Source organism: Papaver somniferum, chromosome 2, assembly GCF_003573695.1.
Source record: "Papaver somniferum cultivar HN1 chromosome 2, ASM357369v1, whole genome shotgun sequence".
In the NCBI taxonomy this organism is placed as follows: Eukaryota; Viridiplantae; Streptophyta; class Magnoliopsida; order Ranunculales; family Papaveraceae; genus Papaver; species Papaver somniferum.
The window spans coordinates 58,465,934-58,471,933 of record NC_039359.1 but is presented as its reverse complement, the minus strand read 5'-3'; positions in this window follow the sequence as shown (position 1 = coordinate 58,471,933).

Below are 6,000 nucleotides of genomic sequence, written 5' to 3'. Positions count from 1 at the left end.
AATTTGCTTTTAAATTTGAGAAGTTGACCTCCCCTTATCTGTGGCTGGTCTCCCTTTAGCAGCTGCCTGGAAATGGGTCACCCCTTAGTAATTAGGTTACCCCTTATCCAAAATCAAGGATCCGTATAGCAAGTGTCCTCTGGGGCATTTTCCGCACTTTTTCCGGGGTTCCTCCGGGGTATTTCTGGGGTACTTCCGGTACACTTCTGGGGCGCTTCCGGTACTCTATCAACGGAGGTCCAAACGCCGCATTTTCAGCCAATTTCGCCGCAAATCCTTATTCTTCTAAAAACACCTACAAATAAATAAAATAACCAAATAAGTACAAAATTGAGCACTAACAATATATACAAATGAGCTATATTAGACACATAAATGCGTCTATCAAATACCCCCAAACTTATTATTTGCTAGTCCCGAGCAAATCAAAACTACAAAATAAAATCCTAACTCACTGTCGCAGGCATCGTCGATTGCATTTAGCGTATGCAATAAGCCTTTAAACCCCTAGGTGGCCCTAGTGGCCGAGTTATAGTCTCGGGAGGGCTTACCAGAGATATACCCACAAAACCTGTACTCCAGACCTTAGCTATCTACGCAGAACCTTGGAAGGCACTAAAGAATCTCCTTGGTTGGCATACTTATTGACTACAGGAAGAAGTACCCTGATGCGAAATTCCAATTGCTGTACACGAGTTTGCACTCAAGCATACTAAAATTCATATAAAGTGACAGAGCTCTACTCAGATAGTTGCACTATGGACATCATATTCGGAGTCAAAACTAATCACATGAATAGATCAAGAAGATGGATATAGAAAACATAGATGGTTTTGATGTTTACTAAGTGAACGACGTTTCCCATATCTGTCTGAAGGCCTCCGCCAAAATGAACCTATCCTAATGGATTGAGATACTAGTCTGACTAATATCAACACACTGGCATATACAAGGGTACCAGTGGTCGATAACCTAACTCTAGGTCAACACAACTGGCATATACAAGGGTACCAGTGGTCGACTTTATTGAATTTATTCCTTTTGGTCGAATGGTCTGGTCTCAATTTCTTTCTTCTTTCATTTTTTTTTTTTTTTTCTTTTTGGTAACTACCATTTTTTTTTTTTTTTTTCATCTTGCTTTTTCTTTTTCAACTTTTTTTTTTTTTTTTTTTTTTTTTTTTTTTTTTTTTTTGGCTGAAGGTATCTCAATCACTCTAATTCACCCTAGCATTGGTAACAACTTGAATCGTGGGCCCCACCTATTACTTAGAGAAACATAGTTTAAAAACAAAATAAAATAAAAATAGAAGTGAAAAGGACTCAACGAGATATGGTGAAACTATCATGTTATTTCTAACACCTGAGCTCTGTGCTTTTATGAATAGACTCTTTAGATGTTTCCATCTAATCAGATTGGTTCCTCAAACTCCTACAATCAAAATGCTTCCATCCACTTAGATTAGTTAGTGCAATCCTCAATAGGCATAAATTTCTAGGCTCTGGAGTTTATTTATTGCAACTAAAAAGTTTCTCCCATACCCCCAAACTTAAACCTAACATTGTCCTCAATGTTCTAAAGATAAAATTAAAAACATGAACAAGGAGAAACTATTACCATTCGAAGAAAAAGAGTTAAGGAAAGATATTACCTGGTTGCATGAGTTTGGGTTACCTCCCAAGAAGTGCTAAGTTTAAAGTCTATCATTGACCCATACTACTGTATCAACAACTCTTGTTGATCCCTTCTGTCTTCTTTATAGTATCTTGGTTTATTCTTCAGTATTGTCATATGGAATAACAAGCCAAGGTGCTGAATTTGGTAGTTCTAACGCTGCTTCCTTTTCATATGGAAAAAAAGGTGCTGTTTTTGGTGGTTCTAATGTTGCTGCCCTTTTCTCCATCGAACTCATAAAAGAGAGACCTTAATTTACTCAGCTAATAGTAAGAAGAATTAAGAGGATAAAAAATAGGGTTGACAGAGGTATATTGTTTTCACTTTCACGAGTTATATAGAATGTATTTAAGTTAGGAAATTTAGGGCCAAGGTTATTTAAGGGCCAAGGTAGGAAAGTCATTGCCTGTTTAAACACCGGTCTAGCAATATCGCGATGTCTGAGAATATGGTTCCAACGCCAAGAGGCATCGGATGGAATGTTCATCGTCCAAAAGTTTTTGTGCTTGATAAGGTTATTTCTACCCATATAGCCCAAAGACTTTGATCATTATTTATTAGGGGAAATTAGGCTCAGGCCCAACCCATGGATAACCCATAATATGAGGCCCTTAATTAAAAAAAGTTTAAATCTAGGCCCCGAGTTTTTAAAAGACCTTGATACCCTTATGCATATTGTCAAGCCCATAATTAAATAAAATTTAAATCTAGGCCCAAAATTATTAAATCTAGGCCCGAAATTATCAAAATACAGTGCGAAGGTGTAAACAGAAGTTACACATGCATATGGCATGTGTAACCAGAAGTTACACATCCTTATGATATGTGTAATGCAAAGTTACACTTGTATATATATGCAAATAAATAGACATAAAAAAAAAAAAAAAAAAAAAGTTATTACTTTAATATTCATTTACAATAATTTCTTAGCATGTGTAACTAGAAGTTACACACGCATCTGTTTAGTGTAATTGAGAGTTACATATGTGTCTATCTAGTGTAACTGAGAGTTACACATGCATCTGACTTGTGTATTCAGCGTCAACTCCAGTTCCAGCGAGACCATTACCACGTTTAAGCAATTAGCTTTTATGAAGTTATCTAAAACCTGAAATATAACAACAAGCAATCAGTATTTATACGATTAAAATGAACAGTACATAAAACAAATGTATATTTCAGTTTCACAAGCATCTGATTAGTGTAGCTAGCGGTTACACATGCATCTGAATTGTGTAACTGAGAGTTACACATGCATATAAACATGTGTAACTAGGAGATACACATTCATCTGGCTAGTGTAGCTAGCAGTTACACATGCATATGACTAGTGTAACTAGGAGTTACACATACATATTGATATGTGTACCCAAAATCAGTATGTGTAAGTAAAAGTTACACATCTAAGTAGAAACTACACATCTAATTTGCATGTGTAACTGGTATCTACACATCTAATTAGCATGTGTAACTAATAGTTACACATGCATCTCACTTGTGTAACTAAGAGTTACACATGTATCTAATCAGTCTAATAATCAGTATTATCCTACCATTCTGTAATCTGGAGATAATGCATCATTATTATACATTGTTTGAGGCATGTAATTGAGATCTAAAATGTGGTTTTCAAGAATTATCATCTCATATGAAGGACAAATGATTAAGTCAACAGGGTTGAGCTTTTACCTCTGAGGTGGCAACGACACACTATTCCCAGATATATGAATCCCATGCTTCTTATGAACAATTCATCACCCTGAAAATTGCAGCACAGTAGTCAGTACCAGACAATACAAGATCCCTAAAATTTTCAAAGTGAAAACCAAAATCAATATCCGAATGTAAAAGCAATTCAGCACAAGAAACATATTCATCAAGCTCACAAATGGAAATCAAAACATGTATGCAACATATAATGCGCATCAGAAACTCTTGGCGGCATATTATCCATCAAAATTTAACAGCAAAAAGTATATAACAAAGGCATATCCTCACCTTAGCTCCAACTCCAACACCACCACCACCACCGGCTCCAAAACCTGCACATATACCACCACCGCCACTTATTAGCCAGAGGAGATCCTTCATACAAAGAATTTCACTAACACAATAATGTTACTCAAGATGAACACGCTAACTGAAACAGATCCTGCACATATACCACCACCATATGTTTTCACTGTCTGAAATTCAGCATAGTTAACAACAGACTATGAAGCCACGCATGTAATATCTTGACTCTTAACTACCACACTGTAAAACAAGTTTCATATGTGTAACTAAGAGTTACACATGCTATATGCATGTGTAACTAGAAGTTACACATTCATATGACTTATGTACTAGGAGTTAAAACATCCGCATATTAAGGGTTACAGAGCTAATCCCAATGAAGAATAAGAAATGCATGACCAGGCTTAGTTATCGCAGAATTATTAACCTTGGAAGCTCTATAAGCTTAATGAGACATAACTTACACCATAAACACCATAACACATTAACACTAGCTCTCTCCCTATCTTGTATTACCATGTGAATACCAGCACTAGGTCCAAATAAAAACATCCTCTCTAAAATTAACATAACCATCACCATGAATTACTTCAACAGCTACACAGACACAAGTGTTCAAGGCCATGTTCAATATGCAGTCAAAAGCTTTAAATGTAAATTTTTTGTTTGCATATGTTGCAACTAGTTATCCTATGTTACTGTAACATCATTTATAACCAAAACAACATGCAATCATAGTGTGTTAAACCGTTTATATCTCTATGCGATACAAATCCTCCTATTCAACCAAAATACTGAAAAACTTTGCATAAGCAAACAGTTTTTGAGCAGCACAAACCTCATATGAACGTTGTTTCCCAGCAACCAAAAGTTACACCTGCACTTCGATGCAACATTCATTTTCACAAGTAAAACAAAATTTGCAAAATACATGCTATAGCACACACACAGTTCAGAACAATCCCATCAGTTTTTTACACCAAACACCATAACTGGACATATCACATTCCTTATGAACACTAACCTGATCCCAAAAAAATTTCTACCACATATACATGGATATAACACATACATTTTCCCAAAATTTCACAGCAACGTAACGGTTGGAATTTTAATTATAACTGATTCTCTATGTTTTTCTCAGGCTGGATTCCTACGGACACATCTGACAAAGTCAGTTGGTTGGAGTACTTCTGCAACTCCAATTCAAGTGAAATTTTTACAGAGAACTCTTCACCTAAATGGGTTACTTCCATTAAAATTTCAAAGAATTCTATGTAGTATAACTAAAGAATTTCAGGTTTTCAGAACTGTTGAATTACAAAAAACCTACAGAAACAGTCTCTGAAACACAGGAGTTTAAGTGACGTCTCCTGGTCTGATCCTTCTTAATTTTTGGTCGAGTTGTGACAACACAGTAACGTATAACATATTAAAAAATCACAAATATCCGATGGTTGGATCTCAGTTTAAGAATCAATCAGTAACTAACTTTTCAGGTGCCAGGAAATAATACTTAATACGAATTTAACCTAAAATCTCCACTTCCTGACCTATTTTTTTTTTAAAGAAAGAACAATTGAAGCTTACACACTAACAGTAGTACTTGATAAAAGCAAGAAATAACTTGCCTTTGACTTGAGCAAGCCTTGAAAATTCCTAGTTTCAGTTGAAACTAAGTCCATTCTGCAGCTTCAATTGCAACCACCTTTAGTTTTAATGCCTGAAATTCAGCATAGTCAACCACAAGCATCTCAATATTGCCTGTCAACATCCACTCCAAAAAAATTCAAACTTAATTACCACCTATCCAAGCATCACCAGTAGATGAATAATCAAAAACCTACTCATCAACAACAGCAGATAGATCGAAACTAGATATAGATACATACAACGATTTTAACGAAGAACAGATCCAAAAATTTTGTTCAAATTTTTTAAAAAAATTTACATTAAAACAACCGAAGTAAGAAGATGATTGTAAATCTAATCTCTGATTTCGATTTAGATAAGATAATTGAGAAGCATCTAAAGATTTAGGTTTATAAAATCCTAATATACTTTTCTGAAGGAAAAAAATCTGAGTTAAATCAACTAAAAACTCTCAATCGAAGCATCATCAGAAAGATAGGAGGATACTTACCTGTATACTTAGCTTGTTGATGAATTTGTATTGAAGCTGCAGATCAACTATTGAATAAAACCTAATCGGAAATGATTTCTGCTGCTTCGAATCGACTGAAAGTTAGATTCGATTCAAAATCTATTAAATCGATACAAAGACTGATTCGTATTAGTAGATTAACTGATGA